Source organism: Astyanax mexicanus, chromosome 1 (assembly GCF_023375975.1).
Source record: "Astyanax mexicanus isolate ESR-SI-001 chromosome 1, AstMex3_surface, whole genome shotgun sequence".
In the NCBI taxonomy this organism is placed as follows: domain Eukaryota; kingdom Metazoa; phylum Chordata; class Actinopteri; order Characiformes; family Acestrorhamphidae; genus Astyanax; species Astyanax mexicanus.
Window position 1 is genome coordinate 60566748 of NC_064408.1, and position 18401 is coordinate 60585148.

An 18401-nucleotide genomic window follows, 5' to 3' on the forward strand; every position below is an offset into this window, starting at 1 on the left:
ACAAAAATCAAATGGTTATGTCCATATATATGCAAGATACGTCGATGAAGACATTTAATAGGCTGATAGGCTTAGATCAGACAATATAAAATCATCATGATGCATTCAACAAAAATGCTTCACACACTTGATCACAAGGAGCTCCAAGACTGGTCTAAACTGGTCTTTTCATTTCATTGCTGAAAATCCCCAGCAACCCACGTCCTTGGACTATATTTACATCTAGTCTCATCGAAACGTAAGGAGTCATGCTGCATGTTTTTCTGCTTCTGTAGATGAGACCACAATGACACGTCTTTCCTCTCACATCCTGACTCGTCTCCACCAGCCTGTAATCTGCACGGACATCCACATCCCCACTGCACAGTGAATCATGACACCGACGACCCCACAGTGTCAAACTAACCTCACAACAGCATTCTGAGAGCATGTCACTGTGATCAAGCATGAAGTGACGTAATTGCAATGCAGATATATTTATTTCAGCTTTTCCACAAATCCTAGCTTAGCAGAAAGCCTTGAATTCCGGAAACACAGTTTGTTTTGGGAGTCTGAGAACCACAGAGAGCAGACTAAATGACTATGTTATGCTGTAACTGCTATTCCAGTGTTATTTTGACATTGTGAGGATGTGATGGTGTGTCAGAAGACCACACAAAGACACACTTATCAGTCAGGCTGTGTAATGGGCTCTAGGTGTAAACTAATAATTTCAAGATGCTGGTTTGTGGAATAAAGCATATACTGTATTAAGGTGTTCAAAGAATGCAGACTGCCTGTTCTCCACCTGGCACTGTGCCACTAACATGATGCACACTGGCAGAGCTTTTGCAAAATAGCTCATATTTACAAAACTTTTATGAGTAAGAACGGTGAACAAGGATCAGGTAAGTTTTGCTTAATTTTATAAGACAGCTGATTAGAGGTGATTTTAGATCAGTGCTTGATAAATGAGGTCAAATGAGGCCCAGCCATACTCCCTTAAACAAATTATAACTATGCTGTTCATATTGAAAGTAATACAGATAAATTAAATCTCACTATTAACCACAGGTTAAAAACAGAGAAGGAAGTAATAACTGGACTTTCACCACATTCTCCTCCATTAAGAGGATTTAAAAGTGATTAAAAACAATGAAACAGGGAACAGAGAGCTTCAGCTGTCCTCATCAGCTGAGTTCGAAAGCAAGACCAGTCAGACAAACATTAACCAATAGCGTGAAGTAAAGTAAGAATTATATTGATTATCTGGTTACAGTTGAACAGATTTTTATATAGTTCGACGATACAATTTAGTATTGCATTTAGGCTAGGAAATCTTCTTTCCAACCATTTTCTACCAATCCTCCTTTTTTCAGAGGCCAAAGATTGTGTCCCTGTCCAAATATTGCTGGGCCTAAGTGTATGTTACGCATCAGGGTAAGCAATAAAACAGTAAGCAATCTAAATTTTAATTAATCACTAGGAGTGTGCTATATCGCATCGTATGCAATAATATTGTTAACATTTTGGAATATTGTGAACGATATTACACCCTGAAATATCGTGCTGTATCACCCACCCTTTTTTTTGCAGTTTTTAGCAAAAGAAAAATTCACATTGTTCTCAATACCCATTATATATCTACTACTATCTACTACTAGAGACTATATAAATGTCCATTATCATTCATTTTACTTTAATCCTGGATATATGGAGATATTTGGTGCATTGTGCATTATTAGTATTATTAGTATCATGACATTCTGGATCCTTGACTTCTGTTACAAATCTGATAAAATTCTTGTAGTTTTTAATCTCTTAGTTAGAGGTGTGCCATATCATATCTGATTTAAAAATACAATAAAAATTCTATTTTGTTGCAATCGTGTATTTTTTCCAACATATATTTTTTTATTCAGTGTTTTGTCATAGCACCTTAAGTATCGATATCATGAAAATACCATGAAATGTTATTTATAATCTTATTTGTGTCAGTTTCTAAATTATTTATTCACCAATTGAAAGAAATAAAAGTTAAAATATTAACTTGTTTACAACATTTTAAAACTAAAGAAACTTGAATGATTTATGTAACTCCAAAACATGACATATATGACGTATACTCTCCTCTCTGAGTTGGGTGGAGGCTTATAATAAAGTACTAGATTATATCAGATACGAGGTCACAATCCGGGGCAGTGACGTACACAAACACAGCTCACACAGCTCATATATGTACAGTATACACCTTCAGTGGAGTAATAGATTTTCTATAAGGGCTCAACCCATTACCACACTGCACCTATAGTTAACCTTTTATTCACAAGCCTTCTTTCTTCTTCCTTCTGCTCGTTTTACAAATTGAGGATACATTTTTACATATGTTAGGGGGGTCTGGAAGTGAGAAGGTCAAGATTTAAAGGCTGTCTAATAAAATTCAGCTCTTATCCTGCAAGGAGCAATACAGAAGGCTGGGGGTCAGCAGGGAACCATTAGGTCCATCATAAATTTAAAACTGCCTGGGGTTCTTATTCTACAGGTTTAAATGGGAATACTTATGCTAACATAACTCACTATACCCTCAGTTCACTCCTCACTCCTGCTCTGTGGTTACTGAGAAATGTTATGTCCGTAAAGGCCCAGTGTCACAGGCTTCTGTTAACCCCTTAAAGGTAGACTGACCTCTGATCTAAATGTGATATATACACACAAATATAAAGCCAAACTGTAATATATACAGCATATAGTAGAACACTGACAACCAAAAGTAACACCCAATCAAAGAACAGGAAAGCTTCCAGAGACAAAGCTGCATGGGTAGAAGTCTCTGAAAGAGCTCAAGTGACGTGACCCTGAAAACAAAAGAATCACTGCACACATGACTGAAAGAGGTCCTGCATGAGAGCTGCTTCTTTTTTCATACTGGTTTATGTGTGGTTTGAAGGCTGTTCGCTCGCTCTCTCAGTAGGCTCGGAGCGTTTTTTTAGCCTAATTGTTTCCAGATGCAGAGTAGCTAGTCACTCTGCTTTCTCCTCACAGTTCACTTTTTACTTTTTACAGAGAGAAGGAACCCCCCCCCCGCCTCCACCCCTGCGGTGAGAGAAATGAGTCTGACAGATCTGATAAAGAAAGTAATGGGAAATGGACAAAGAGAGAAACAGAAATAGAAAGGTACACAGAAAAATAGAGAATGAGAAAATGTGAGAAAGAAGAGGAAAATATACAGTGTATTATCACACACAGACTACAAAAGTCATATTAATGAATTAAATTATTATTCACAGTTTAGGACGACAAAATAAATTAATGTGGAGATTTTACAGCTTTTTAAAGTTTCCCCCTATAATTAGGACATACTATTTAATAGTATTATGATTAGCATAATTCAGCAGCTCGAGCTGCTCTAAATTTTTAGTTTCAATTCATTTTCAATGAATTGCCCAGCCCTACTTTTTAATCACACTATTTAGAAATGTGGTTTTTTTGGCACTATAAGGTGCACCAGATTATAAACTCACCATCACTATTTTCTGGTCTATTTTCATACATTAGGCACACAGGATGTTTCTCTTCTTATTCAGCAGGTCTCACTGCTGAGAGGAGAGACCTGTATAGCTAAACTAACTTAAGTAAACAAAATTGTAATTCTTAAAAATATATATATATATTTTAAAGTCAAATGAGCGCTGGTTGTAAAACTGAAAACTGTTTATTTGGGTAAGTAAAGCACTTCCATTTATATATAGTTTTAGCTTAGATTTCCAGATTTCCAATAAGGCAGCAGCATTAGCATTAGCGACTAACAGCTATCGCTAGCTGAGTGTTCTGGTAAACCTGGGCGATATTAGCTAGTTTTAACATGGTAAGCATGCAGGATAAGAGCTGAATTAATGCAGTTAGCGGGTAATGCTAATTCTGCTCCAACAGCATGCTCCAGCGTTAGCTGCAGGCTACAGACAGATAGGTGCTGCGTCCAGAAACTTTTGCTACTCCTCCTCTCCTTCTCCTCCTTTCCTACCCCGGAAAAAGGTGGAGGAATCGAGGAGAGGAGAGGAGGAGGAGGAATGGAGGGAAGGAGCTGTAATTGGGGAAATGGGACAGCTGATCCCTTTTAGATAGGATGTTGACTACCGTTGAACTGAGCCAATCACAACGCTCACTTTCAGCACATTTCAGAACATTACTATCACACACAGCTAAAAATTCAGATATTCCAATAAAATCCTGTTTACTCCCAGCCGCATTTTAGGCCGCATCTCTGACCAGTGACTCTGGCAGCCCTGTCTGACCTCAGCCTTATGAGGGATTCAGTTTCCTCATCAGTCCCTAAGTTAAAATAAATAAGTAAATAAATGAATTAATTACAATTATATATATATTATAAATAATAAATGTTTTTATATGTATAACATGATACACATAGGGTCATAAATATAGTTTTACTGAGCATACAGTTTATCTAAACTATAAATTATATTACTGCTTTACTGGCTGTTTAATTAGATAAGGAACCTAGTTAATTAATATGTTTATGACGTATATTTGGGCGTTGCCTTTCCCATTTTCGCGTGCTCTGTGGGCGTGGATGCAGTGATGTCATTGGAAAATCCTTAAAAGTCTTCCGGAGTAGGATACACTGATGTAACCTCCGTTGGAAGCCTACTACAGGTGGATTTTAAGCGGCTTCTTTCGTCTCCTACGGTATTCGGACAGGCGGCAAGATGGCGTCACGAAATCAGTTTCCGGGTCACGGAGGAGAGGAGGAGGATCGGTAGGAAAAAGGAGACACTTTTGGGGTTTCTGGACGCAGCCAATATCTCTGAACTGCGAAAGAGCTAGCACTTAGCATGGTTAGCAGCTAATGCTAGTGCTGCTTCTTTATAACGCTGCACTTCAGTGGAGTGGCTTTACTGGCTTTACCTGATTTATAAGGCCTTATAATGTGAAAAACACGGTATTGTAAATTTTTTTACTGTGATGTTTCTTTCTGTGCTGTAGTTGTATGACCTGGACCTGGTGAGCACATAAATTTATATAAAAAAAAAAGATTTCATTAAAGACAGGGTTAAATTAAATACCCACAGCAATTCTGTTCCATTTTCACAGTCGTAAATGCTCTCAGAGCAGAAGAGCTTTTTCTGAGTGTGTGGAGATCAGCTGATGGTGACGCTTGAGTTAAAGAGCAGATCTCAGGTCAGCACTGAGGTCACTACAAGAACTCAGATCGGCCACAGCTTCACACTGAACAGACATACAAAGGTTTTTCATCTCATTCTAGACGTTTTCTTCTCCTCCCTGTTCCTGCCGTGTTCGCTGTGTGGATCCATAGAAAGTACACTTTTACAGGAATAGTTTGGCAGCCACTGAAACGCACTCGGACTCAGCCCTCTAAGGAGCATTGCTTTCCTTCCTTTTTTGGATGTGTTCTGGACGCAACAGCACACATAAGTACACACACACACACACACACTCGCTCTCTTTCTTGCTCTCATCAGGAAGGTGCAGTGAGGCACTCTCTGACTCAGTAACACTTCCACACTTGTATGAACTCCTGGTTTAATTTGACTGTAACTGTAAAAGAACTAAAGGAAAGTGTTGCCTCTTTAGGCCAGGAAATGGGAGCATCCTACCATTTCTTCTTCCATCTCTCAGTCTTCCCCACCTCCACCAACAAAAGCAGAGCTGCATGTCTGGAATTACAAGACGGTCCTAAAAATAACCTCTCCTGTGTTCCTGAGCTTTTATTAAAGCTCTCCATAGTTTCCAGACTACTAGAAATATCAAAACACAAAATCTAGCAGACCCCCTTTCTAAATATAGCCATTGCCCTTTTCTCCACTACTTTTTCTTTTTTGCATTTCTTGCGGCCAATTGCTCTTGAGTAAATGTATTTAATGGCGCATGGCCAGCTGGCAAGGGACATTGTCCGCCCTAAAAGATTGGGAGATATTTAATTAAGGAGCTACAGTCATATGGGCTTTTTTAATGACTAATCTATCTAATCAGACAGATTTCAGACACAACCGTGAGGCAGACAAGTTCATCTACAAAACCTCAGCTTTATTTATTATATATATTTAAAATGTTTTTTGGCCTTACCAAAGTAGAAAGCATACTGATAACACCGTACCTTATTAAGCGATTCATACATAAGCAGATAGCAGACGATTCTGGGCCAAATACTGTCCAGTTATGGTCAGGCAAAGGAGCCTTGAGTGACTCCCGAAAAATGGATCATATGACCTGACCAGCTCTCTGGATCAGTCCGAAACTATACTTTTCATCTCTGCACAAAACATATGAATTGGTTGCACAGCATAGTGGCTAACACTACTGCCTGTTTAGGCAGTATCACCACTGCTAGAGAAAAGATTGTCAATGCTGCTTGTGTAAACAATTGCACATCACTAAAGGCCTAAAAGCCCTGGTGGGAAAAGATGTAATACCACATACAGTTGTGGTCAAAAGTTTACATACACTTGTAAAAAAACATAATGTTATGGCTGTCTTGAGTTTTCAATAAGTTCTACAACTCTTATTTTTCTGTGATAGAGTGATCGGAACACATACATGTTTGTCACAAAAAACAGTCATAAAATTTGGTTCTTTCATAAATTTATTATGGGTCTGCTGAAAATGTCACCAAATCTGCTGGGTCAAAAATATACATACAGCAACAAAATTTGTCAATTTTGGTGATGTAGCGAGTTGTGTCAATCAAATTAGCTTCATGTCATGGCCTCTTCACTTCTTGTAAGTGATTCTGATTGACTACAGCTGTTGACTTCTCATGAGCCCATTTAAATAGGGCTCATTTGACCCAGTGATTAGACTCAGCTACAAAAGCTACAATGGGAAAGTCAAAGGAACTCAGTGTGGATCTGAAAAAGCGAATTATTGACTTGAACAAGTCAGGGAAGTCACTTGGAGCCATTTCAAAGCAGCTACAGGTCCCAAGAGCAACTGTGCAGACAATTATACGCAAGTATAAAGTGCATGGAACAGTTGTGTCACTGCCACGATCAGGAAGAAAACGCAAGCTATCACATGCTGCCGAGAGGAGATTGGTCAGGATGGTCAAGAGTCAACCAAGAATCACCAAGAAGCAGGTCTGCAAGGATTTGGAAGCTGATGGAACACAGGTGTCAGTCTCCACAGTCAAGCGTGTTTTACATCGCCATGGACTGAGAGGCTGCCGTGCAAGAAAGAAGCCCTTGCTCCAGAAAAGGCACCTTAAGACTCGGCTGAAGTTTGCTGCTGATCACATGGACAAAGATAAAACCTTCTGGAGGAAAGTTCTCTGGTCAGACGAAACAAAAATTGAGCTGTTTGGCCACAACACCCAGCAATATGTTTGGAGGAGAAAAGGTGAGGCCTTTAATCCCAGGAACACCATGCCTACTGTCAAGCATGGTGGTGGTAGTATTATGCTCTGGGGATGTTTTGCTGCCAGTGGAACTGGTTCTTTGCAGAAAGTAAATGGGATAATGAAGAAGGAGGATTACCTCCAAATTCTGCAGGAAAACTTAAAACCATCAGCCCGAAGGTTGGGTCTTGGGCGCAGTTGGGTGTTCCAACAAGACAATGACCCAAAACACACATCAAAAGTGGTAAAGGAATGGCTAAACCAGGCTAGAATTAAGGTTTTAGAATGGCCTTCCCAAAGTCCTGACTTAAACCCCATTGAGAACATGTGGACAGTGCTAAAGAAACGGGTTCATGCAAGAAAACCATCACATTTAGCTGAACTGCACCAATTCTGTCAAGAAGAGTGGTCAAACATTCGACCTGAAGCTTGCCAGGAGCTTGTGGATGGCTACCAAAAGCGCCTAGTTGCCGTGAAAATGGCCAAGGGACATGTAACCAAATACTAATGTTGCTGTATGTATATTTTTGACCCAGCAGATTTGGTGACATTTTCAGCAGACCCATAATAAATTTATGAAAGAACCAAATTTTATGACTGTTTTTTGTGACAAACATGTATGTGTTCCGATCACTCTATCACAGAAAAATAAGAGTTGTAGAACTTATTGAAAACTCAAGACAGCCATAACATTATGTTTTTTTACAAGTGTATGTAAACTTTTGACCACAACTGTAGCGCTGTGCTGTTTAGTCCAACCTGTGTTTCTATCTATTAAAAAAAAAAAGCACACTCTTTCCTACCTTTTCTCACTTCACTCAAAGTCTCTCATATGCAAAAGCACACTGTGAACTTTAATTCAGTAAATATGCACTTAGATTCTGCATGATTACAGGAATTGTTTAAAATACAGAACTGCTTCAGTCGGTCCTCTCTGATGGTTTGTGGCTTGCTGAGGCCAAGAAAGGAGACGGAATAGGCCTCTTGTTGCCATGCCGATGGAGCAGTGTTGTCAAGTCGCACTTTGGGCCAACTGGCCTAAAGAACTACTCCATCATTGCACACATACACACACACTTCCCTACTCCCAAACTTCTTCTCTTTTTATGGGTCCTTTTTCCCCCTCTTCACATTATGCCAATTCTCCTCCATCCGCCGCCCCCCCCCCCCCTCTCTCTCTCTCTCTCTCTCTCTTGCTCATTCTCTCTCTCTCTGCTGACTCCTGTTTGCTCTCTCAGCTCATCCAAACATCACTGCTGAGGAGACAGCTCAGGAAACTATATTAGTTTCACTTTTCCTCCTCGCCAGCAGAGCAGAGCTAAGAGAGAAAAGCTGTGCGGGGAACGTGGAGAACACTTCCTGCTCTGACGAGACAGATATAAAAAAGTCCTGCTCGTTGGCGATAGACTATAAATCATGAGTGCATTTGCATTGCTGAATGATTGCAGTTAGCGGATGATGATGTCAGAGGAGAAGGTCACAGCAACTGTTATAATTGCACAGGCTTAAATATGGTCAGTATTAATACTTTATAGTTTATCAATCATCAGGTAGAGATGCAGTCATGCTTATTAAAATAAAAGTCACTGAGCTGATCCTGATTGGTGGTGTCATTAACTTTAGAAGGTCACTTCAAGAGTACAGAAGTCCTCTTGCTAAATAAACTGACTGTAGCTATGTACCAAAGCCTCGGCTGCAGTCGAGGTATGGTGGGTCTTCTGTAAAACTGTCCTGTGAAGACTCCTATTTAGTAGTTGGTCACACACAGCAAACAGTATAATGAGAATTTGTGGTATCTTGAAACTTGTGTGCTTTTTTTTTTATTTCTCCACAGAAATAAATTGAAATTACACAACTAATTATTTTTTGTAAAAGAAAAGCGTATTCAAGTATATTTTTAAAAGCATACTTAACATGGAAAAGTACATACTTTTAAAAATTAACTTATGGCATGTTAAGTATTTTTTAATTGTAATTAGGCTATATTTAAACACAACATGAAGCATTAAATGAAAGCACTGGTGCTTTTGAGTGCTTTCTTCGTGCAACTTCTGTGAACTTAAGTTGATTTAAGTAAAACACTTCAAAACACTTGAAGCATATTGTAAATGTACTACTTTGCTTTTTGATGCACTTATTGTGCATACCTTAATGCTACTGGAAAAAACTAGACTAAAGTGCACTGTAAGCAGTATTTATTGCCACTCTATATATATTTTCTATCAACACAACGTATAATGTAAAGCATATTGCTTTATGGAAATACAGAGAAAGTAAATTTAATGTATATTTTCATTAAGTAGATTAAATTGAAGGGCGGCACAGTGGGTAGCACTTCCGCCTCACAGCAAAACGGCCTGGGTTCGATTCCCGGCTGGGGCAACCCGGGTCTTTCTGTGTGGAGTTTGCACATTCTCCCTGTGTCTGCATGGGTTTCCTCCGGGTTCCTCCGGTTTCCTCCCACAGTCCAAAGACGGCATGTTCAGGCTAATTGGAAGTTGATTGAAATTGCCCCTTAGGTGTGAGTGTGTGAGTGAATGTGTCTGTTTGTCTGTCTGTGTCCGTCTGCCCTGCGATGGATTGGCGGCCTGTCCAGGGTGTATCCTGCCTTCCGCCCGATGCCTGCTGGGATAGGCTCCAGCCCCCCCCGCGACCCTTCACGGATTAAGCGGTTGACAATGAGATGAGATGAGATGAGATTAAATTGAAAATGCACTTTTAGTAGTTCCTTTTCACAAGGGATATAACATCTGCTTTGGAGGTTTTGTCTCCACCATTTTCATGGCAGATAACTGTGGATAACCAAGTGTTAGTAAAGATAGAACAGTTAACAGATCGACTTCAAATCACTCAGAGCATAGGCTGTATTTCTTGGATGCAGAGTTCTTCTCTTTCGAACAACCTTCTGTGACACAGCAGCTGAGAAATTCAGTGTACATTAACTAACTGCAGCCTAGACTTTGAAAGACATTTTTAACAGTCATATAAGGGCTTTAATATACTGTATATTCGTATATGTGAGGGTGTGTGTTCACATGCAACAGCTCCAAAACTACTGTCTAAACAACTGTCTTAGGATGGGCAGTTCACAAAGTAATATCACCGGAAATATCTGCTGATGGACAGGAAGTCAGTGAGTGTAAACAGCTGATGATTACAGGAGTCCCTCTAAACAGAAACAGCAGATACAGGGAACAAGCTGTGTGTAAACTGTGTGAATATGTGTGTAGATATGTGTGTCTCTGCGCATCTGTTGGTAATAATGATGATGTTTAAAAGGGCATGCTGTAAAACAGGTGCAAGAGAAAGTGAGCATAAGGGGCTTAGAGAGAAAGAGAAAGAGAGATTAGAATTAATGTTAAATGAGAAACTAATCAAAAGCTGAAAAATATGGATGCTGACAAGAAAGACATTCATTTTCAAACAACCAAATTGACACCAGGAGGATAAAACAAGCAGCACAGCCTTGTTTGCTACCATACTATCAAATATGACAATGTGTTTCATATCAAATTGTGTGTCACACTGATACACAAGCCTGAGCTCACCGGCAGGCATCTACGTCAGCACTCCTGATTAAGTCACTTCCAGGCTTACGCAGTTTAAACACACCTGGTTTACACTTCACTCACTTTCACCCAGTTACAACCACTCCCACCACCATCATTATTACATTACACAACCCAAAGTTACTGACGAAGAATAACAAAAGAAGTCTAGAACAGAGGACAGACCGTCTGCAGATTACTAAGCACCTGTCTGGATTTCCTCAGAGTTCATGCTTTCAGGTAATGTGGCTGATCAGAACTGAAAACCTCATGAAATAGTTGAGTTTCACCTCGCACAGCCTGGGATCCTTATCAGTTATTGATTTCTTAATAAAAGCCACATCAGACAGGCCATATCACAGCTCAAACACAGTCAATGAGCTGCCTCCAAACCACACCCAGGACCAACCAAACTTTCACACACCTTCAAACATGCTGTCAAGTGCACCTCCTGTAAAAGCACACAAACACATAGGAAACGTCCATCAAACCTACAGAAATAACAATAGATCATCTTCCTGCTGCACTTTAGTCAAAGTAAGGATAGTTTACATTTAGAGGGGCAGATACAGATTGCCTGTCAGTACAATCAGTCAATCAGTTCATCACCAGTACCAGTAGTGGGCAGGGCTTGATGCTACATTAACCATTATTCCACGCAAACTTGATGATCCATAGTACAGGGCTTCTGTAATACCCTGTGCACTGCCTTTTAAGATAAAATGCAATTAACCTTTTGAAATTAACTACGTTTAAAATACTGTGGACAGTATTTTCAGTGCAGGTTGCAGTAAACAGGATTTAACTTACACAACAGTTGGTTAAAAGATCAGCTCTATGGTCAGTGGTTGGTCAGTTGTTGGCAGTGTGTTTACCCTGAGCTGAAAAGTCTCTATGAGGCAAGGTATTCTTTTACATCACAACCAGGGGTTTGGGGGGCAGGAGTAAGCACAAGGTATCTACATGGTTGGGGACGTGCTTGTAAAACTGTGCACCTCAGTCCAGCACAGTTTGCACAGATATTTCCAGTTACAGCTGAATTCATGCTTTTAATCCCAGAAAAATGCTCTGATTTACCTTTTAAAAAGCCATTTAAACGCCTGATTAAAGGGCCGATTACTGTTGTTTTGACGTTTTCGGATTTTGAGTGCTCTGTGCTGACTCAGCTCTTTATCGGTCCGGACTGGTGACGTTATGGGCCATGCATTGTTTAATATGCCAATATATTGTCGAAAAAAATAACATTTGCAATAGAATTTTTTTTCTAGCATACGTAGACATTAGGGGTGTCACAATCTCGATATTTTATCGAAATCGAATCGAAATGAGGTCATGGTCTCGAGTATCGAAGTCAAAAAGAGGATCGACGATGCGCGGGGTTGGGCGCGCAGGTTTTGTATCTGTATCTAACGGAGGGGTGGGTGCACGCAGGTGAGAGCGTGTGAACTCGCTGAAATGCGTGTGTCAGTGTGACTTGAGAACACTGACTATAGATGACAGTGAGGTGGATTAAAAATCTTAAACTTATAATTGACTACACCTGTTGCTTTCCATTGAATTAAAAAAACATCTTTCTCTCAGATAAAGTAAACACAAGCGTGTTTCTGACTAAAATAAAAGCTTTTCAGGAGAGATATAAGTTATGTGTAAATACTTATAAGACAATACCTGACAAAATCTGTTTTAATGACGTTAATAAACATCACTGTGACAGCGCTAGTCACAGTTTCACCACATCACTTATCTAACCAGCCTGTACTGATTTCTGCCCCCCAATAATGCTTTCAATAACCTCTAATAGCCTTTAATAGTCTTCAGTAGCCTTTAAAAGACTTACCTGGCGGCCGTGGTGTGTCCACTAAACTCCGTAGTTATAAACATCCTGAGGTTAGCAGCGCGCTAACTGACCTGTTTATAATGTAATCCGAGCAGTGACTCCGTGTCGGCTGTTCTAACCTGCTGCTGTTAGCTGCTTGGGCTGAAAGATGAACTGTAGTGAGCTGTATTATCCGGTTAGTGGGGTTAAAACCTTTATTTGTTTACAGAAACAGTAAAAACGGACTGGCTGAGCTCTGTAGCCCGTGGCTGGGCTGTACTGAAGTAGTGACTGAGTGAAGAGAGCTCCGACTAGTGGTTGGATGAAGAACTGCAGCTTCATGTAAGTGAGCAGTTTCACCAGCCATCCACACACAGCTCTGATAAACTGCTTGTTTTAATAGTGCACACTGTTGCTACCAAAAAAAGTCACTAGATGACATTACCATATATATCTTATTAAATAATAATAATAATATTCATAATATTTATAATAATAATAATAATAAATATATTATTTCAATTTTATGAGGCATAAAATAATAACAAGAAAAAAAAACAAGAAAATCGAGAATCGAATCGAATCGTGACCCTCAAATCGAAAATGAAATCGAATCGAGGATTTAGAGAATCGTGACACCCCTAGTAGACATAGTTCATTATGTAGGCATTTTCAAAGAAAGTCTACTTTCTTTACAACATGGATGCTATCCTAATCATGGATTATACTGCAAAAGGGAGAGTGATCATCCACACTACTGTGAATGATTACTCTCGCTTTTGCAGTTTAAACAGTCTAGTTCTTGGGCTGTTTTAGTCAGTGCCTGAAAGACCAGAGTTACAGTGCTTCTTCCTCCATTCTTCAAATATTCTTCACACACACACACACACACCAACCATCTGATCCTTCTATTATGACTAGGAGACTATTATGAGTGTAATACTAGTGCTGTCACTCAGTACATGGCCAGCCTGGAACGCATGTGAAATTTCTATCTAAAATTATAGCCAGTTATCTGATGATTATTTAGCTCACCTTTTTGTCTTACTAGTAGAATTTATTTTTGACAATACTCATTTGTATGACATCCTGAAATAATAAGACACTGAGAAAGAGTGGTGCAGACTAAGTGGGACTCACCCAAAAGCAGTTGCTAGGCTGTAGCTATGATGACTGGTTTCTAGGTACTAGATAAGTGATTACTAGGTGGTTGCTATGGTGTTGCTGGGTGGATGCAACACTGTGGTTGATACATGGCTGTGATGGTGGTTGTTATGGTCTTACTATGTAGTCACTGGGGTGTTGCTAATTGGTTACTTTCTGGTTGTAACAGTGCTGCCAAATTATTGCTAAAATAAAAAAAAATAAAAACATTGTACCCAAACCTGTACAGATTGCTGTGTAGTCTATGACAAATCTTACAGTGCATGTCCACTGGCACTTAAGCCCAGACGCATCTTACATCTTTCAGCAGAGCTCAACTTTATTCTAATGAATCAGGAAACAGCAGGCTGCAATTTCACACAGACAAGCCTCACACACATAACAGGCACCTTTTAACCACAGAAATGAAGCTGAAAATGGGGAAATACAGATTTATAGAACTATAGATTACAGTGAGGTTCACTAAATGTTTAAATATTTAAATATTAAACTTATGTTTGTTCACTTCTGTTGCTTCATTTGAATTTAAAATCAGCACAGACATGCATTAAAGAAAAGTGCCAGTGGACACGTACTGTTAATCCCTGACTGGAAAACTGACCTGTACTGAAATGTGCTTATGTGTGGAATACAGTGCATGTATTAAAATGCACAATACTGGAATGTAGCACTTCTTGGAATTGGTTCTCGTATTGACCCAGAAACTCTACATCAGCGCCTCCCAACTGAAGGCCCTAGCTGAGGGTGTTCCTGCCTGGCCTTGTGGAGCTCAGGCTGCCTGACCTAAATCTGATCTGCCTCTCAGGCTTCCGTCCAAACCTAAACGCTTGGCCCACTGTACACGCTGGCGCTGTGCTCCACTCTGCTGCTCCCCCGCCATAGAAACACTCCAACTTTCCATAAAGATGTCATTAAAAAGCTCTCTCCAGCTCTAACTCTCTTACTCTTTCTCCAACTCAGTCCTCCTCAAGTCGCTCTCCCCCTCTCCCTCCTGACTCTTTCCTCTTCACTGTCTCCCTGTCTTCTCTTTCTCTTTCTCTTTCCCTCACTCCTGCCCTCCTCTCCCCCTTCTCCCTCCCCTCATTCAACTCTGAGTGGACTGAATGGCCTCCTCAATCACTACTGTAAGAGGAGAGTGGTGTAGTGTTCGGTCACTCCACCCTTAAAGCAGAGCTCTCTCTCCATTCACTCTGCTCACACACTTCTTTCAACTTGTTAAACATTTCTCTTGTCCTTTGCCCTGTTTCTGTTTTTTTCACACACTCTCCCTGACCCCTCCCCATCTCTCTTTCTCTGTCTTTGCTCACACACCACATAAAATAGATCCAGACTGTTTTCTTTTCACCCTCCTTTTAAATGATCCAGAGACTGCCTCACTGTGGCTGCAAACTCACCCTCTCTCTCTTTATCTCTTTTTTTTTATCTCTCTCGTGTCCTTCTCTTCCTTTCTCCTCGAGCATAAGCTTGTAATCAGTTCCAGGTAAACTGCTGTAGAGGACCTGTGTGAAAATGCTCAATAAAAACAGACTGAAAGGCAAAGTTGGCACATTTTACTAGGGTACTTTGATTAAGTGATGATGTTAGTCTAAAGTGTAGTGTATAAACCACAGTGGGGGGGGGGAACTCACCTCAGTGGAGGATTTCTACATGATACTGTATCTGTTAACTCTCTTAACTGCAATTTAATGTATTTTCTTGTTGTTGTGCCAATGAGCATCTGAAAGTCATTTGATTTGTTTTGATTGTTGCAAAGGTTTATTCTTTGTTTTAAAGATATGAAAGTAGACAGGTTCATCTCTCTCCCTCTCTTCCTTACTCACTCTTTCTTCTGTCTTTAGCCATCCCTGTCTGTCTTTATGATTGTCTGTTTCCCTATTATTCTTTCTCTTTGCCTTGGTCTTTTTCACTCTCTTTCATTGTTTGTTTCTCTAGTGTTTACTGTCTTTCTTTCTCCCCTCCTGTCTCTGTCTCCTTTTCCCCATCCCTGTCTGTCTGATTCTCTCTCTCTTTCTCTGTCGCTTTCTCGTTTCTCTTCCTCCCCCTTCCTCTATTCCTGTCTGTCTCTCTGATGCTCTCTCTCCCTCCCCTCTTTCCTTTTCTTGTCTGTCCTTCTGATTCCCTTTCTCCTTCACTGTTGCTTTCTCTCTTCTCTTTCTTCCTCCCTCCCCTCTTCCCTATCTCAGTCTGTCTTTCTGATTCTCTCTCTATCTTCTTCTCTCCTCCTCCCCTCTTCCCTATCTCTGTCTTTCTGATTCTTTTTCTATCTTCTTTCTATCTCCCTCCCTTCTTCCCTATCCCAGTCTGTCTTCCTAATAATTATTTTTTCTTTCTCTCTCCCTTTCTTCCACTCTATCCCTGTCTGTCTTTCTGATTCTCTTTTTCTCTCTCGCTCTCACCTTCTTTCTCTTTCCCTCCCTCCCTCTTCTCTATCCCTGCCTGTCTTTTTCTCTCTTTCTTTCTCTCTCTTCCCTGTCTGCCTTTCTTAATGTCTGCCTCTCTCTCTCTCTTGCACACACACTAATACTCTGGCTTTACTGCTGGTAATCCCATTTGATGGTGATGTCTTCCCAGTCGTTCCAGAGAGGAATGTCTTCAGCTCACATTCCTAGGATCCCCACACACACACACACACACACACACACACACCCTCCCTCTCACACATAGACACTGGGATAAGGTTAAACTCAGACAGTGAGTGTGTCAGAGCTGAACCCATAGACTGTATTGGTTGGTGTTAAATACGTTAAGAACACACTGCTGGTTTATCAGCACTAACCAAACCACGAATTTCTACACACACACACACACACTCACACACACACACACACACACACGAGCTGAGAAGCGTGTACTGACCTGTTTTACTGACCAACAAATACCATCTTCACTCACTGTCCATCTCAGACGCTCCTCACAGACACAGAGCAGCAGAAAGTTCTGCAGCAGTCTGAGGGACAACAAGCACCCCTCCTCCTCCTCCTCCTCCTCCTGTCACTTTACTGCACAGCATCAGTCTCTAAACACCCCCATCACCCCCCTGTCTCTCTACCTACAACCTCTTTACCCCACAGCGCACACCGGTACACGGGCTGAACTACAGCCTTACACTACACCGCTATTTAGTTTATAAACCACAGAGCTGAACACTGGCGCGCCTCCAAACAACTTATCACAACTTAACAAAGTTTAAATCAGATAGGTTTAAAGTGTACCTTCACTCTCCTCCAGCGTCCTCTTCTCTCCCGCAGCAGTGTGTTCAGTTAGTCCTCAGCGGTAACGGTCTACACTCTCTCTCTCAGTGTGTGAGTGTGAATATGAGTGAGAGTGTGTGTGTCTGTGTTTTACACTGAATCTGCCGGCTCTCAGCAGCATTTATAGAGAAGCGCGCTCCCTCGCGCCGCTGCGCGTGAGTCACCCAGTGAGAGTCAGCGCACCTACTGCTACGATAAAAGACCCCGGAGAGAAAAGGTACCATTTCACAATAAAAGTTCAGATGCTGAAAACAATTGACTACTTTAGTTTCTGAATCAGTTTCTCTGATTTTGCTATTTATAGGTTTATGTTTGAGTAAAATAAACATTGTTGTTTTATTCTATAAAATGCGGACAACATTTCCCCCAAATTCCAAACAAAGTCAAGAAAATAAGAAATGGCTGAAATAACAAAAAAGTTGCAGAGCTTTCAGACCTCAAATAATGCAAAGAAAACAAGTTCATATTCATAAAGATTTAAGAGTTCAGAAATCAATATTTGGTGGAATAACCCTGTTTTAAATCACAGTTTTCATGCATCTTGGCATGTTCTACTCCACCAGTCTTACACACTGCTTTTGGATACCTTTATGTCACTCCTGGTGCAAAATTTTAAACAGTTTAGCTTGGTTTGATGGCTTGTGATCATCCTTTTTTTCAATAGATGTAAAATCAATGTGGTTAAATCAAAGAAACTCATAATTTTTAAGTGGTAGCTTATTTTTTTTCCAGAGCTGTATGGTAATGTCAGATTTTACCATGTTTCATCACAATTCATAAAAGAAAATATATTACTCTTATTTAAAACAATTATATATTTTTTTACTATTTTAACTTTTTTTGTGGAGTAACCCTCAGTATCTTTTCCTCTATCCATTAATATCTGCCTCCAAAAATTAATCCACAAACCAGGTTGTTATTAGCTAACGATTAAAATCACTTGCAATATGTGAAAAAAACATTTAGTAAACAAAAGTCTATGGTTCACTGTTCTCATGGGATAAAAACATTGCTCAACTAATGCATGTCTTATTTGCTTCATTCTCTTGGAGAAGGGCAAAATAAACTTCCAATTTTTTATGATAATAAACCAAAAGTATAAACAAAAGGACTTAATTAATGGAGTCCATTTTCACCCCCCAAAAACACTTAAAGGCATGTCAAGTCCTAAATACAACCTCCAACCTCGTAAGTAGTAATTTCCGAAGAGTACTTGAAGGCAGCATTCGGAGTGGTAATTAATGGAATTACTTATTAATACATTTATTTTTTTA

The 18401-nt window shown here is 40.1% G+C and overlaps 1 protein-coding gene across 4 annotated transcripts in view; it reads right to left on the reverse strand.

Annotated features, from left to right (window-relative positions):
* palld (palladin, cytoskeletal associated protein) overlaps positions 1-18401 on the reverse strand; it is a 160021-nt gene that overhangs the window by 25311 nt on the left and 116309 nt on the right. Inside the window, exon 1 of one of the 4 annotated variants that reach the window (XM_049481257.1) lies at positions 17089-17268. The exons of the other annotated variants lie outside the window; for them this stretch is intronic. The gene's annotated coding sequence lies outside the window, so the exon portion shown is untranslated. Of the gene's footprint in view, positions 1-17088; positions 17269-18401 lie in introns of those variants that run through there. 4 annotated transcript variants of the gene reach the window in all.